We start from the raw sequence: 18,030 nt of genomic DNA, 5'->3' as shown, positions 1-18,030 counted from the left end.
CAAGCTGCCAGACCGGCACACTCACCCTGGGATATGAGAGTTAAGAGAGGCTCTTTCTTTCTCACACAATATCACTTGCAATAAAGATTCTGAAGGCTAAATTAGACCCACTTGTGAACCCCGATTGGGTGGGATTTTGAAAAGAGCCTAATAGAATTAGACTCCCAACAGCCATTGCAACTCTCTTAGGTACTTTGAACATTTCACCCACTGCTTTCAAAAGACAGAAGAAGATGGCCTTGTGATTAAGGTGCTGGACTTGAAGTTAGGGGACATACATGAAAATCCTGCCTCTTCCAGAAACCTCCTGTGTGTCCGTGAGCAAGTTGCTTAACCTTTCTGTGTCTCAGCTTCCTCCATACGTACAACAAGGATGATGAGACTATACCTTTCTATTTCCAGGGAGAAGATGTGGGCTTTGTGAGGCTAAAAACATTATTTGCTAGGTGCTCAGATACTATAATAATGGAGACCATATAATCACCTAAATAGACAGAATAGATCTCCAGCAGTTTAGCTGAGTTGAATTTAGAAAATAAATCTGTTGAAGATGCACAAGGAGGAAAGAAGCTAATTTTCTCTATGCACTGTGTTGACTCTGCAGGACTAACACAGTACAAACTTATTTTAGTCCCTAAAATGAGCAGATCAGACTCTGAAGAAGGAACCAGGCTTTACTCAGAGCAATTGCCCAAGTTTACTCAGTAGGTATAAAAAATAAACTCCATGTGCTTCCCGTTTTTTTATCCTGGTTCCAGTCCTGCAACCTTTGAAGTAAATGAAGGCTTTTGGCATCAGCTCCAGTGGAAATAAGATTGGGCTTCATATGGCTATATCTTTGCTGCTACCATTGCCGACATAGTAGCAAAGTCTAATGAGGGTGTGTATGAGGAGCAGTGTTGGTGTCACTTAGTAGTAATGGGCTCAGACTCAGTTGTATGCTGCACAGACAGCTATCCTTAAAACAGCTTCAACAAAACCTCACCAAAAAAAGATTTGCACTTCACAGTAGGAATATAAGGGCCCTAAATCCCAGTAACAGTACGTATGGTACATGAAGACAGGATCCCACATACACAGGCATGTCTCCCAGATTGTCACTGTAGCCTCGCTTTCATTTTGGATGGCTTTGTGGGTTTTATGAGGACAAAAGGCTTTTAACCAAGGAGTCCAGTACACATGAAGCTATGTCAAAATGCTCCATATTCTGGTGGTGTGAGTGTTTCCCCCAGTTTATAATTTCACTCAAACTCTTCCCACTGACAGATCCTCAGGCTTGTTTGGGTATTTTTTCCATCCATGATGTAGATTAGGTTTAGAAATTACTATCCACAGGTAGGGTTTTCCTTGCTCACCATAATCAGCCCTAGCATTGTACAGAGAGCAGAATTGTCCTTTTTACGAAAATTATCCTTGTTCTTCAACTCTTGGTCCGTTTGAAAGTTTGTATCACAAGAAATGCAGCAGAAACTCAGTAAAATTGTAAGAGGCCATTGAAAGAGAACTGAAGGAGTGAATAGCCGGTGAGAATCATCCAATTGAATATCCCTTTTTAGCATTCATAACGAGTAAAAGGAACGTGACTTGTGTATGTTTATAAAGGGCTGCCTTTAATTTACAGCACTCTGTAAACAGTTTTTAATAATCATGCTAATCCAGGCTGGGGCTGTGGAAGGATTTTAGAATTGGAGATTCTAAACACAGGCAGATTGACACTATAGCAGCTGTTAAGGGAACTGAGGAAGCTCGTAACAAGCTGGAACTTGGAATGACATGGATTGTGCTTTGTCCTGATTTGGCTTTAGGGAATCAAACTTTCTTAAAACTGAGTTGGAATCTACATGTATGTCTAGAATAACCAGGCCAGATCTTCAGCTAATGTAAATCAGTGTCAGTTGAAGTCAGTGATGCTACAACAGTTTACCCTGGCTGAGGATCTGGTATCTTGAATTCAAAGGATTTTATTATACCCAGACAGCTCTTGAAGCATTCCAAAATAAAGGGATTACAAATAATTTAATTTAGAACTCTGTGACTAAACTGCAACTAAGTCTTCTTACTCTGAGTTATTTTTCTAATTGTAGTCTTGAATTCATGTATAAGGATTTACATTCCTTGCATGAACATTTGCTTTTAATTAACAAAGAATATGTGTTAGCTGCAAGGAGTAAAATCCTGAACCTAATAGTTTACAATTTTATCTCCTGTAAGTGTCTTTTGTGAGAATTCCTATTTGCATTGCCTTATTAAAAGTGTCTAACATATAACAAGAGACAATATAACAGGAAACAATATTAAAGGCACAACTGTAAACTATTCCGATGCCAAGGAAAGGTAGGAAGAATAGTAAGAGGCCAATATGGCTCCATCAGGAGCTCTTTAATGACCTGAAAATAAAAAAGGAATCCATAAAAAGTGGAAACATGGTCAAACTGATAAGGAGGATTAAAAAAGAACAGCCCAAATATGCAGGGACAAAATCAGAAAGGCTAAGGCACAAAATGAGTTATACCTGGCAAGGGACATAAAAGCAATAGGAAGAGGTTCTCCAAATGCATTAGGAGTAAGAGAAAGACATAGTCTGAAAGCTCATGCTCAAATAAATTGGTTAGTCTCTAAGGTGCCACAAGTACTCCTTTTCTTTTTAGAAAGACATAGGAAAGTGCAGGCCCTCTACTTAGCAGAGAAAGAGAGCTAATAATTGATGTCATCAAAAAAGCCGAAGTGCTTAATGCCTATTTTGCTTCTGTCTTCACTAAAAGGTTAATGATGACAAGATACTCAACACAATTAATGTTAACAACTAGGGGGAAGGAATACAAGCCAAAATAGGGAAAGAAAATGCTAAAGAATATTTATATAAATTAAATGTATTGAAGTCAGCAGGGCCTGAAGCAATCTCAGAGCCATTAGCAATTATCTATGAGAACTCCTGGAGGATGGGAGAGTTCCTAGAAGACTGCAGAAAGGCAAACAGAGTACCTATCTTTAAAAAGCGGGAAAAAGGAGAACCCAAGGAATTATAGACCAGTCAGGCTAACTTCAGTAGCTGGACAGATATTGTTTCAAATTCTTAAACAATCAATTTTGTACGCACCTGGAGGATAATAAGTTTTAGTCAGGGGTATTTTTAGTAAAAGTCATGGACAGGTCGCGGGCAGTAAACGAAAATTCATGGCCCATGACCTGTCCATAACTTGCACTATATACCCCTGACTAAAACTTGGGTGCACTGGAAGGAGGGTGGGGGGCCCAGGACCCCCACTGGTTCCGGGGGGTGGGCAGCGGCAGGCAGCCTGGGGGGTGGGGGTGGTGCTGCGGGGGGTGGGGGTGGTGACCTGTGGCCTGGGACCCCTGCTGGTGCTGGAGCGGGGAGAGGGAGGCTGGTGGGGCTAGTAGGCTCCCTACCTGGCTCTGTGTAGCTCCTGGAAGTAGCTGGCATGTTCCAGCGGCCCTAGGCGGAAGCACGGCCAGGGGGGCTCCGCGCACTGCCCGTGCCCACAGTGCCCACTCCGCAGTGCCCATTGGCCAGGAACCATGGCCAGTAGGAGCTGCGGAGGTGGTAGCTACAGGCAGAGGCAGCGAGCACAGCTGGCTAGCCGCACCTCTGCCTAGGAGCTGGACATGCCGACCACTTCCAGGGAGCCCCCCTAAGGTGGTCCCAGAGCCCTCCCGCATCCCAACCCCCTGCCTCAGCCCTGAGCCCCCCTCACACCTGACCAACTGCTGCTGGGGGGTGGAGGGGCCCAGTGGCCTGAGACTGCTCCAGCAGTGGCTGGTGCAGCTCGCCTGGGAGCTGCCCAAGCTGCTCATGTGGTCCCCGGGCCAGCAGCACGTGCCGCTGCAGAAGTCACCGAGGTCCCGGAAAGTCGCTGAGTCGCAGCCTTAATAATAAGGATTAGTCAGCATGGATTTGTCAAGAACAAATCATGCCAAACCAACTTTATTTCCTTCTTTGATAGGATGGGGGGAAGCAATAGGTGTGATATATCTTGATTTTAGTAAGGCTTTTGACACAGTTCTCTAGCACATTCTCATAAGCAAAGTAGGGAAAAGTCGCCTAGATGAAATTACTATAAGGTGAATGCACAACTGGTTGAAAGACCATGCCCAAAGAGTAGTTATCAATGGTTTGCTGTCCAGTTGGGAGGGCCTATCTAGTGAGAGGTTCTGCAGGGGTCAGTCCTGGGTCTGGTACAATTCAATATTTTCATTAATGACTTGGATAATGGCATAGAAAGTATGCTTATAAAATTTTCAGATGACACCAAGCTGGGAGGGATTACAAGCACTTTGGAGGACAGGTTTAAAATACAAAATGACCTTGACAAATTGGAGAATTGGTCTGAATTCAACAAGATGAAATTCAATAAAGACAAGTACAAAGTACTTCACCTAGGAAGGAAAAATCACATTTACAACTAGAAAATGGGGAATAACTGGCTGGTTGGCAGTACTGCTGAAAAGGATTGGGGAGTTATAGTGGCCCACAAACTGAATATGAGTCATCAATGTGATGCAGCTGCAAAAAAGGCTAATATGATTCTGGGGTGTATTAACAGGAGTGTTGCATGTAAGATACAGGAGGTAACTGTCCTGCTGTACTTGGCACTTGTATGGCCCCAGCTGGAGCACTGTGTCCAGTTCTGGCCACCAAAATTTAGGAAAGATGTGGACAAATTGTAAAGCGTCCAGAGGAGAGCAACAAAAATGATCAAAGTTTTCGAAAACCTGACCTATGAGGCAAGGTTGGAAAAAAAGGGGCATGTTTAGTCTTGAGAAAAGAAGATTGAGGGGTGAACCAATAAGTCTTCCAATATGTTAAGGGCTGTTATAAAGAGAACGGTGATCAGTTGTTCTCCCTGTCCACTGAAGGTAGGACAAGAACTAATGGACTTAATGTACAGCAAGGGAGATATAGATTAGATATTAGGAAAAACTTTCTAACTATAAAGTTAGTTAAGCTCTAGAATAGGCTTCCAAAGTAGGTTGTGGAGGGCTCATCATTGGAAGCTTTTAAAAACACGTTGGACAAATACTTGTCAGGGATGGTCTAGGTTTACTTGGTCCTGCCATACTGCAGGGGGCTGGACTTGATGACTTCTCAAGGTCCCTTCCAGCCCTACATTTCTATGATTCTATGGTAACATGTTCAGCATTTTTTAAAAATAGCACCTAGCACCTTATAAACAATCCAGCTAACTACTTGCATTTTGGCCTTCCCATCTTGCTTTTAATTTACTATATATATTTTTTAAATGTCAGTGTTATAGGGTTAATTAGTCTCTTGTTCTTCAGCAAGTGTGTTTGAAGGAGACTGAGCTGAGAGAAAAATCTGCCCCCCCTATTCCTCTAGGTGGTGAGGACTCTGCAGTCTGATGCCTACAGCACTTCATAAAATGTTAAGAATACTTTATAAATTCCCTTCCCCACCCCACTTTTCCTCCTGCATGATTTATGATATGGATTATGTTTATATTTAATCTATTGTAATGATACTTGCCAAGAATTCTGTGGGCTTTACTTCTGTTTATATAATTGTTGACTAGCAAATAGCAGTGGTCTAGCTTCCTGCCGCTCCAGTAGGAAGGCATGTGCAATTACAGCACCAATCATTTTTGACTTATTTTAACTCTTTGCTTTTCTCTCTTTAAACATCTGGTTTCATTTTTCCTAATACATTTTAAAATTTCTATCAAGAAAAAAAAAATCTCTGCTATCATCCCACCTGAACATCTTCTGGCAGAAAAACCTTAATCTTCTGTGACACATTGGTTATCATAAATAAGTCCCAATGTAAATGCAAATGCTCACAGTGAAGGATTATTACTTAGTGAAAGGAAATGCAGGTGTAAGGCAATTGGATATTTCAGAGGTTTGTTAATTTAATATGGAGCCTTTCATCTGTAGGTCAACCATTCATACCTGATTGAAGTCAGAAATTATATGAAAACATTTACCTTCTGATAGCTGTTTGGTGTCCTATGTGAAAGGAATTAGGAGTCTGCAGTCTGGTTTCCAGTCGACAGGTGTTAATGTTACTAAGTCACTGCCACAACTGGTACTAAGAGCGCCCCAGCTGGCAGTCTCAGCAGAGAAGTCAAATCCATGAGAAAATGAGCTTCTCTGTCAACTATAGAAGTTGTCCTTACAGGCCAGCATTATGGTACATCAGCTGGCCAAGATGATGATGATCGCTCTTTCACTGACCACGCTATACCTATGGGAAAACCGAGTTCTTTGGTCTTGAAGTCAACAGGAGTTACTGTGTGAGCAGCACTTTTGATATTTGGGTCACTTACCAAGTGTCTAAATATGGATTTACAAGCCTACATTTTGGCATCCTTGCTTGAAAAGTCTCAGACCATGATTTTCAAAAGTGACTAATGGTTCTGGGTGACCAAACACTGTAAGGTGCCCTGATTTTCAGAATGTGCTGAGTACCCCTCCATGAAACCCATCAAGCTTTTTCAAGTTGGGTATCCAAAATTGAAGGTACCCAAAATGACCAGTTACTTTTTAAAATCTTGGTGTTGGTCTAAGGTAGATTTATGGAAGCATAGATGTGTGGATAGGAAGCTATTGATTTAATAGCCAAAGAGTAGTGGTTATGCTTGACAATTCATAGGAGAAAATTTAGGCAAAATTATATTGTGGAAAGGGAAATCTCATTTAATTTACTGAATACAAGCATATTTGGTCACTAATCATATAGACTTTTTCTGTAACATATAAGGTTTGAATTGCTGACTAACTAGAAGGTTTTACTTGTTTACCTGCTTATTAAGGCCATTTAGCAATGTTTTCTATTGTGAATTTTGGACTTTTAAAAAAGGATCAGATCCTTACAGAACAGTGAAACAACAATATACATTCAGATAAATGGACTTGGGTTGTCTGGACAATCTGAAAAAAAACCATAAACAAAATTGCATATAGCTGCGGGTGAGAGAATTTCACAAAGTATTCCGTGTAAATTTATTTAAATTGGTAGATATGTAGCATACACTTTTTTTTTTAAAGAGGACATTAACAGGTATAGATACAGTGTGATTTTTGCTAGCTGCTGTAAATTAGGGTGACGAGATGTCCCATTTTTATAGGGACAGTCCTGTTTTTTGGGACTTTTTCTTATATAGGTGCCTATTACCCACCACCCCTGTCCCATTTTTTTCACAGTTGCTATCTGGTCACCATACTGTAAATTGGCCCTGTGAACATCTTTACCTGGCACCTTTGTGTACCCTTTCATATGTCCCCATTACCCTCCTTCCCCAATGTAATAGCCAATGTTTATTTTTTGTGTCTTTTTACCAGTCTGCATCTTATATTTGGGGGTCAATCCTGTAATGTACTGAGTGTTTCCTGGGAGGTATGTAGTGCACTCAGCTCCCACTGGAGGCTGGCCGGCTCCTGCTTCCATTGAAGCAATGACATATCTCTCATTGTTTTCATCAGGAACAGGATCGAGCCCTAGAAAGAGTTTTCCTTCAGGGTTGTGTTTCTCTTTTTCAATGGCCAGTTATCTTCCCTTCTCTCACGGTGGCAGGAATTACATTTCAGAAACATTCATTCTTAAGGTGTTCATTTTAATCTGTAGGACTCAGATGCTACATGATACAGTGTTTCTAAACAGTCAGCGTGCATCAGTTGTTTGCAAGCAAAGTACTTGTTCGCCTTTTTTCCTTTCAGCCACAAGACAGATGAAACAGTCTTGAAAGACAGCAGTCAGTCAATGTATAACAAACTCACAATAAACTGGGTCCTTGCCCAGCTTCCTTTTTGCCTTACTAATTTTTTTAAAGAGAGCCTTCCATAGTCTCCTTTTCTGACATTTTATTATATTTTGCACGTCTTATTCACCCATAGTTTGAATTTGGAGACCTTCCAGCTATGCTGCAAAATCCATCTACTTAAATTGTTTTTTTCATGGGGCTTGAGGATACGTTCCCAGAATGATGGGGGGTGAAAATGAGGGGTTTTTTTTTGTTTATAGATGGCCCACTGAATTGAGTTATTTGTTCCAGTTGTGTGTTTGTTTCTTAATGCTGCTGGGGTTATGACCTTGTTGCACCATTAAATTATGACAGGGCGACTGAAGATCTTGTATAGGCAATCTTTTTGTTATTTAAATCTAAATAAATACATGAAATTCACACTAATTTTAAAAATCCCACTGTATTAATTAGCAGACACAACAAACAAATGCTAGTATGGGAGTCTCAGAATGATTTGTGTTGTCTTGTCTGAAGATTGCTATACAATAGAATCCACTTAATTGGGATCCTTATAAATGGCACGCCAGGGGATATATTTAATGCAATGCATTTCCGTGACCCTAAACAATGGTTAACTGGCACACCAGCTTGTGAAAAATCAATTTATACGGCACACCTGGTGTTGTCGAAAAGCCTTGTTGAAATAGTTCACAGGTGCAAATTGGTATTTGAGAGGATATGTCTCTTGCTGTGTGGCCCCCCTTGTTTGCCGAGTGCTTAATTCTTCTTCTAGGCTCCGTTATGGCCTCTAAAACTTAATAAATCAATCGTAAATTAATATAGTTTCTAAGATACTTTGTGCAGAGCTTATTTTTGAAGCAATGTATAAAACAAAAAAAGATATATGCTGTACCACCACCATGTAGTCCTCTGAGCCATTGATAATCGTGGTTAATTGACATGTTTCTCTTTCCACCGAGGTGCCCCAATTCTCTTGTATAAAAAATAACTTATATATAGATTTCCCCTCTGGGCCCCTTTGCCTGCATTGATTTACTTTATTTGATTTATCCAGCAAGTCTTGCAAAACTCGCTGTGTTAAAAGTTAGCCATATCATATTTACAATAGCAAGGATCACTGTGGTTTTAATTACAAAGTTGGCCTAATTATGGATACCTGCTTCTACAGCTCGAATTGTATCCCCATGCATTATCCAAAAGTAAATAATATAATCTCTCCCTTTCTAGTTCTATTTTCTATATACTGTGTTAGGCGATAGTCCACAAAGTTATTGATTCATTGATTTTATCCTTGCATTTACTGCAGTGTGTCCTAGTTTATGTCTGGGGAGTTCAAATGTCTCATTGCTACTAGTCTATTTCTTTTCACACAACACTCTTTGGTTTCTGACATTCCTTTTGGATGTTGCTCTCCTCTAAATATGTGGCTAGGGCTCTAGAGACAAAGAGCTCTTTGTGCTGGCTATTGGTGAGCTGGAGGAAGAGACGAGGGCCAGATTCATAAAGGGATTTAGGCACCTAACTACCACTTCAGGCACCTAAGTCCAACATTTAGGTGTCATTGGCATCACAAAACCACTTCTTAGCTGTCACTTAAAATCCCTAGGCATCTAAGTTTCTGCCAGTAAAGCCCCTGAAGTGCCTAAATTGGCACTGCCCAACAGCTTGGTGCCTAAGCCCTACTGGGATTCGCAAATTAGGTGTTTCTCAGAGTCAACTCAAGACAATTTGCTGCCTTCCTCCTACACTCTTGAACACAGGTTCTCAACCTGGGGGGGACTTACTGGGGGGGCACAGCAAGCCTTCTGATGGTTTGGCAGTTACGGTAGGCATTGGGGGGGAGAGCACTAGGTTACAGCACCACTCATTCAGGTTTGGCCCAGCTGTCCCTCCATCATAATGGGAATGGCCATCTGAATTTGAGTGAGTGATGTTGTAACCTCGAGCATAGGATCGCAGTGCCACTCAGGTTTTGTCTGGCTGTTCCTGCTGCCCTAGGCAGAATCTTCTACCCTAGACCCCTGCCTAGTTTGCCTATAGCTAGCATGGCCCCTGTGTTCCCCACATACCTTGCAGTTTAGGCCCAATCCAGTATGCATGCTCTGAGAACTTCTAAACCCACACAAAATGGCAGCAGGAGCTGCTGTTGTCCCTCCATAGTTTTTAGCTCAGTAGTTAGAGTATCCACCCAGGCTGTGGGAGACTCGGGGTCAATCTCTACCTCTGCCTGATGTGGAAGTTAGGGAGGTTGAAATTCAAACCCCTTCTCCACAAGAGTGCTCTAATCACTGGGCTACAGGGTGTTTTAGGGCTGGTTGCTCTCAGTCTCTACTGTTGAAGCAGGCATTGGGCTAGAGAGAGAGTTGGAATGACCCAATATTAAGCTCTGATAGAGGCCTCCCTATGGGATGGGGGAGCACGCAGATACTGGACACAGTGTTGGTATATAATACTCTAAATATTTTTATTGATTATAATATAAACCCCACTCACTCCACATTCACCCTCCTTTCATACTACACCAGAATCTGAAGATCCACAGGAAATCCCGATGGCCAGTCGAAATTCAGTCTGATCACAAGGCGTGGGGAGCCCCATGTTACACGCCTCTTCTTTTTCAGGACTCTGGGTCAGTGTCTGACTCCAACTTCAGCTATAGCAAACAACCTTTTTTATACACCAGTCCATCACGTCATTAGCTCTTTGTCTGTTTACTAAGACTTCCATCCATAACTCCAGAAGAGCAGTTCCAGACAGGCCGCCATAATCAAAGACATTCCATTTCCTCTAATGGACATGACAAAATTTGTTTTGCACAGACAATTCTTGACCACTTATAATCTTAAATCCTTGCTGCCAGCACGCAACTCACGTCAAGCATACAGCATTTATACTAAGCCCATATATCCTATAATGTATTACAACATATGCATCACAACAGTCCCCCTTTTGATACATGATTAATAACATTGGTTATTGTAAAAAGAACGAGGAGTACTTGTGGAACCTTAGGACTAACACATTTATTTGAGCATAAGCTTTCGTGGGCTAAAACCCACTTCAACGGATGCATGCAGTGGAAAATACAGTAGGAAGATATATATATATATATATATACACAGAGAACATGAAACAATGGGTGTTGCCATACACACTATAACGAGAGTGATCAATGAAGGTGAGCTATTATCAGCAGGAGAAAAAAACCTTTTGTAGTGATAATCAGGATGGCCCATTTCCAACAGTTGACAAGAAGGTGTGAATAACAGTAGTGGACAGGAGGGGGAAATAAGCATGGGGAAATAGTTTTACTTTGTGTAATGACCATCCACTCCCAGTCTTTATTCAAGTCTAATTTAATGGTGTCCAGTTTGCAAATTAATTCCAATTCAGCAGTCTCTTGTTGGTGTCTGTTTTTGAAGTTTTTTTGTTGTAATATTGCCACTTTTAGGTCTGTAATGGAATGACCAGGGAGATCTCCGACTCTCCGACTGGTTTTTGAATTTTATAATTCTTGACGTCTGATTTATTTCTTTTACGTAGAGACTGTCTGGTTTGGCCAATGTACATGGCAGAGGGGCACTGTTGACACATGATGGCATATATCACCTTGGTAGATGTGCAGGTGAACGAGCCTCTGATAGTGTGGCTGATGTGGTAGGTCCTATGATGGTGTCCCCTGAATAGAGATGTGGACAGAGTTGGCAATGGGCTTTGTTGCAAGGATAGGTTCCTGGGTTAGTGTTTTTGTTGTATAGTGTGTAGTTGCTGGTGAGTATTTGCTTCAGGTTGGGGGAGCTGTCTGTAAGCAAGGCCTGGCCTGTCTCCCAAGATCTGTGAGAGTGACGGATAGTCCTTCAGGATAGGTTTGTAGATCCTCGATGATGCGCTGGAGGGGTTTTAGTTAGGGGCTGAAGGTGATGGCTAGTGGTGTTCTGTTACTTTCTTTGTTGGGCCTGTCCTGTAGTAGGTGACTTCTGGGTACTCTTCTGGCTCTGTCAGGCTGTATCACTTTTATAATTTTGGAAGCAGCTCAGCTTTATATATATTTCCTGTTCCAAAACTCCTTGTCGTTTTCTTATTTGACAGTACAAACGCAGCATGACAAAAATTAATAGAATCATTAACATGAACAATATAAAAATAGGATATAATGCTACATTCAGGAGGGCGGTGGCACTGGGACACCATCCCTTAAAGACATCATACCAATGGTGGACTGTCAATTTTCCCCTTCTTTTCCTAATTTTAATATTTGACCACTATGCAACAAGATACTTATCTTTCCCAGCTGGGTAGATTTAGATACTTCCTTTGCATATTGCTTTATTTTTTCTCTTTTATCAACCAATTCCTCCCATTGTTCCCAATGTACCCCTAAGTCAAAGGACCAGTCCCCATCTTTTGGTTCCCAAGCGATTTCCCTTTTTTAAGAATAAGGGTCCCCGATAAACAATTCCTTCAATAATAACCTCTGTTACATTACATTTGCATGACTGAATTGGACCTTTTTCTGTCATATCTCCCCAAAATATATATTTTTCACAAATGCACCCATTGCCTAAATCAAACACTCTTGTGCCATTAGGGGCTAAATACTGTATTATACATTGTCCACTTGAATGGTTTGGATGACATCCCTCTAAAGACCAAGTTAGCTCTGGGCGCACACATTTATTTTGCCCGCACTCCTCACAATGTTTTACCAATTCCACCAATTTATAGCCCCCCTCTTCCTGGATCAAATGTGTTCCACTTATTTCTATTTGCCATAATTCTGTGTTAATAATCTTCGGCAGCACCCAAGCCATTGCTGCTCTTTTGTTTTTTCCAGTGTTATGTAACAGCATCCTGCCCTTTCAATCCCCTTTTAAAGTGGTCTGATTCCAATTAAACCCAAGGTGTTTCTTTCATCCTATAATTCGTTGTCTCCATATATGGGAGTCTTTGAACAATTCAAAGGGCCATTGCCCATTCCTCAGTATATTGACTATGCTCTCTATATACTGTATCCCATAAGCTTGAATTTGTATACATCATATTGCTAATGCAGTCTTGTTTTTAATTTCTGACACACTCAATAAACTTGCATTTAAAGATGCTTCCAAGACTTGTATTTGTTTCAACTGGAGCACTACATTCCTTATTCCTTGCTCAGATAATATGCCAAAATTTTGTATTACATGTGTCTGTATGGCTCCCAAAATCTCACCCAAGGTTGACATTTTCCCTCGTGTTGTCTCAATATCAAACGTATTCAACAACCCAACCCCAGCACCAACGTCACCCACAATATATTCTCCTATACCTCTTTTACTTCTTTTTAGCTCCATCTCCCCATTGTTGTTGCCATGCTAGTAACAGAGGCAAGGCGTAGGGCGTACACTCTGAATGTTGTGCACTCACATCTAATTGCGACCCCTCCAGTCAGATTGTTTGGTCCACAATAGTTGGGGCTTCGATTACTTTCCCCCTTCTATATGGATGTTCATCGCCATAATTCTTGGTGCTGTTTTATTTACTGGTATTTGATTAAGAAACACAAAATACCTACCTTATCCCCAAAAGTATATTCCCCTATCGATTTTCCTGAAACAGCTCAATTTCACCATTATGGAAAAACTTACCATAGCATTATACATCCACACTTTGAGAGCCGCTGACTCATTCTATCCCACATGGACATTAGCTAATTCTTTTTCATAAATCACATTCAGGGTAGTTACAATAAATCCCAAATTCCAAAAAGTGCAATTCAGGATGCTTATATTAGGGTTATTTTCATTATAACTAAATGTAAATGTCAACCAGCCCTCCTCTTTTATAATATAAAAATACCTCCACTCCATTGCTTCTTGAAGTCCTGTGGTTTTAAATATTCCCATGTTAAATTCTTACCATTTTCTCACAATATTTCAAATTTCACCTCAAAAGGTTTTCCCTCACATCTGTCTTTGTTTGGTCCCATTTTCTCCATTGTGTCCCATGGATAGTTGAACGTATTTATCCCTTTAATCCATTCCTCCATTTTAGAGGTGCTCCCATGTGTATATACTTGTATCCCTAAACTTCCCCAGAAACTTACAAAACATAAAAACCAGAAGCTATAGATAGCCCCACCCTTCAGGATGCCATTGACTTTCCCGTTTTTCCCGAATCATTGCTGAGAGTGTTAGAACTTTTACTTTAAAATCAATTTTCATTCCCTGCAAACTTTCCCCTTTTCTGGTTCCACTTTTGCATCCCTCTTGTGTTGAGGTCATAGTCATTATTCCATAAGAATAATGTCCTGTGCCTCTGACTCTACTACCGCAAGTGCTTTTGTTAAGTCTTTGCTAAACCCTTCTGTCTTCGCTTGAGCTCTGGTATTCTTCTTCCTAAAATGTAAATCACACAACACAATCTTTCCACCAGACAAATAATGCAAAGCAAAGTGAGCATAAGCAGCCCAACTGCAAATGTCGTTGCACCGTATCCACACTCCCAATCCAGGATCTGTTCGGGATATCCTCCAGTGCAGCTGGGTATTCCCCTTTTATTTCTGTAAAACAAACCAAAAGGTTGTCTAATTTTGGGGCGATAACTTTAATTGTGATGTGTGCACCCATTTCCCCTTTTCCCCCTTGTTAATTTGCACTACAGTGGGGAAATTTTATTCATAATTGAAAATGGTCCAACCCATTTTGATTCCAAGACATGATCTTTTGGTGTCAGCCTCAGATACATTATCTTATCCCCTATGTTCCACAATTTCATATCATGTGGGGTACAGTAGAGGGCCCCATAGTCTCATAGGCCTTCCAAAGAGAATTGGGTACAGCTGGTACTCTGTACCTAAATGATCAGTACTTCGAATCGCTGCCAAGACCAATGGTAATTTCTCATCTCAATCTTTACCTGTCTCCTCTACCACCTTTCGTAGAGCCTTCTTAATCATTTGATTCATTCTCTCTACTGATACTGATGATTGAGGATGGCAAGGAATGTGTAACTGCTGCTTTATTCCTAAAGTTTTCAATAAACTTTTCACTACTTCCCCCACAAAATGTGGTCCATTATCCGAAGCAATTACTCTTGGAGTTCCATACCTGCTAAAAACAACTTCCCATAGTTTCTTAGCCGTTGTCTCTGAAGTATGGTTCTGGGTAGGAACTGCCTCCACCCATCCAGAAAAAGAATCCACCACCATCAGCAAGTACTGATTTCCTCTGGAAGTTTTCGGCAACTTATCAATATAGTCCATTTGTATCCTACTCCATGGCCCTACAATTCTCTGATGTAAGAATGGCCCCGCATTAGGTGTTCTATTGCTGTCTGCCATGCATTTTATACAATTTTTAACAAAACTTTCTACATCCTCCCATACTCTAGGCCAAATTCCAATTTGTTTTACCTTTAAAAGCATATTCTCTGTTCCTTGATGTGCCATGGAGTGGCAGACATTAATAATTTCTTCCCTTTGGTTTTTTTTAGGTACTCACTTTACCTCTCCTGTCTTTTTGTTCACTGCATATCCCCCTGTACCCTCCAGTTTCCCCATTTGTCTTCTGGCTTAATCTCCTGCTCTATAGCCTGAGCTCTAGTAACCACTGCAATTCCCAAAGGCTCTTTTGCTGCTATCTTGGCCAAGGTGTCAGCGTTATCATTCCAGAATTTCTCGCTCCCCTCTCACTTTTGATGGCCTTTATGTCATATCTTCAGTTTCCGTGGATTCCTTTTTAACCAATTATAAATTTGTTTCCAGTCCTCCTTTTGGACCAGACTTTTTCCCAATTACTTCTTTTCCAAGTCCCAATCCAATAAAACAATCCTTGTACTACAAAAACTGAATCCATATAAATGTTCAGGCAATTCACTGCCCACATTCTCCACCAAATGTTAGGCTCTGATAGAGGCCTCCCTATGGGATGGGGGAGCACGCAGATACTGGACACAGTGTTGGTTTATAATACTCTAAATATTTTTATTTGATTACAATATAAACCCCACTCACTCCTCATTCACCCTCCTTTCATACTACAACAGAGTCTGAAGATCCAAAGCAAATCCTGATGGCCAGTCGAAATTCAGTCCAATCACAAGGCGTGGGGAGCCCCATGTTACACGCCTCTTCTTTTTCAGGACTCTGGGTCAGTGTCTGACTCCAACTTCAGCTATAGCAAACAACCTTTTTTATACACCAGTCCATCGCGTCATTAGCTCTTTGTCTGTTTACTAAGACTTTCATCCACAACTCCAGAAGAGCAGTTCCAGGCAGGCTGCCATAATCCAAGACATTCCATTTCCTCTTATGGACATGACAAAATTTGTTTTGCACAGACAATTCTTGACCGCTCATAATCTTAAATTCTTGCTTCAGCTGCCAGCACGCAACTCACGTACTCATGTCAAGCATACAGCATTTATAGTAGGCCCATATGGCCTATAGCATATTGCAACATATACATCACAACACCTATAGCCCAGCAATAAGGGAACTCACCTGGGAGGTGTGTGACTGTGTTGCAGTCCCCTTTTTTCTATGAATATTTATTTATATATAGTGGAACAGCTTCAATGGGAGAAGGACCTGTCCAGGTTCCTATATGTTGCTCATCAGTGTGGAGACAGGACACTGCACTGGAAGCCAGGACAGTTGGGTTCTGTTCTGGCTTTGCCACTGATCATCTGAGTGATCTTGGGTAAGTCATTTCCCCTCCCTGTGCCTTTGTTTCCGCTCTCACCTTTTGTTTGTCTTTCATCTTTAGACAGTAAGATCTTCAATGCAGAGACTGTCTCTTACTAAGCGTGTGTGTACACTGCCTAGCACAATGGGTCCCTGATCTTGGTTGGGTCCTTTAGTACTGTGGGATTTGAGCTCCTCTCAAAATGATATAGTGGTTATGTAAGCATACCTCTCTCTCCCTCTCTTTCTTTCCTCCTCTCATCAGTGGCTAGACTTTGTTTATTTTTCATTTATTTTGTGTATCTGGGGTTATTGTGGGAAGGCTAGGCTGAAAAATCTGGTTTGAGGCATTGAGTTCATTGTCGGCCTGACCCGTTCCAAGAGTTCCAGATTAACATGCCAGGCTGAGCTCAGTGGTTGCCTGTCTAATTTGGGGTTCAGGTACATTGTCAGTGGGGACTGTGGGGAAACTTGTACTGCTGTTGACTGTAGTACCTGATCTGGGTGGTAAACAATGTCTTAGGATGGGGATGAGGGAAATGAAAATGTCAGATCAATTTAAGCATATGGTAATTTCTTTGTTAATGCTCTTGAACTTTTAAAAACCATGCACACACAAACCGCATGTCGAGATTCCCACAAAAAGTTTGTAGTTCACTTATCTTCATTAATATATGTAAAATATGGCCCGCCTCTCCTCTCAGTTACACTGGTGGAACTCCATTGACTTCATCTGAACATCTTGTGGTGTAAGAAAGGAGAATCAAGCTATAGTATTATGTGAGGAGTTCTGAGTGTATCATATTCAGTGGAAATGGACTCATAAGGCTAATATTCCCTGGAGGGAATAGGGAAACAGGGAACGTAGAAAGTTAGGCTGGAAGCAACTCAGCCATGTGGATAGAGAAGTGCACATTGTTTAATAAAATTCCACATGTTCAGCATAAACTACATTCAGTTTCACACTGTGTGAATGAAACACAGATCACCTACAGGTAGTGCCAGTGGTCACCTATAGCCTCTAACTAATGCTGGGATCTTGGTTTAGCTAATACTGATTTCCCTTGGTTCTACAGTGAATATAACACCTCACCTGTCACCTGATTTATATGTATTTGATACTTTATAGTATCTTGTTGCTCTCTTCTTCAGCATAATCTGAATTTAAATGAAATCAAATATCCTGTGACTATTTTTATTGTCCCACCCCTTATCAGGTGTGGACTAGATGCAGACTCTGGACAGACACCAGGAGGAGCTTCCCCTCTAGGCTCCTCCTCTTGTTATTTGCAATAATATCACCCCTGAGGATGCAACAGCAGCATCCCTGTAGAAGAGAGCCTGTTCTCTAGAGGAAACAGAGCACTGGCTGTCTTCCACAACTTGTCCTCAGCCAGGGCCTTTGCCTAGAGGAAACCTTACTATAGAACCAAGTAGTTATGGAGTCTGAGAAAATTCCTCTCGGTTGTTGTATGATATAAAAAGGCTGAGGGCTATTTCATTTGATCATTCATTACCAGTGGCAGAGGATTTTAAAATGCACAAGCAGTGCCATGAACTTTCTTGCTCTGCTCTTGAGCCAAATGAAGTTTGGAGTTTCCCCCAGGTCAACGGAAACCCCATATA

This window comes from Lepidochelys kempii, chromosome 1, assembly GCF_965140285.1.
Source record: "Lepidochelys kempii isolate rLepKem1 chromosome 1, rLepKem1.hap1, whole genome shotgun sequence".
NCBI classification, from domain to species: domain Eukaryota; kingdom Metazoa; phylum Chordata; order Testudines; family Cheloniidae; genus Lepidochelys; species Lepidochelys kempii.
This window is presented reverse-complemented; position numbering follows the sequence as displayed.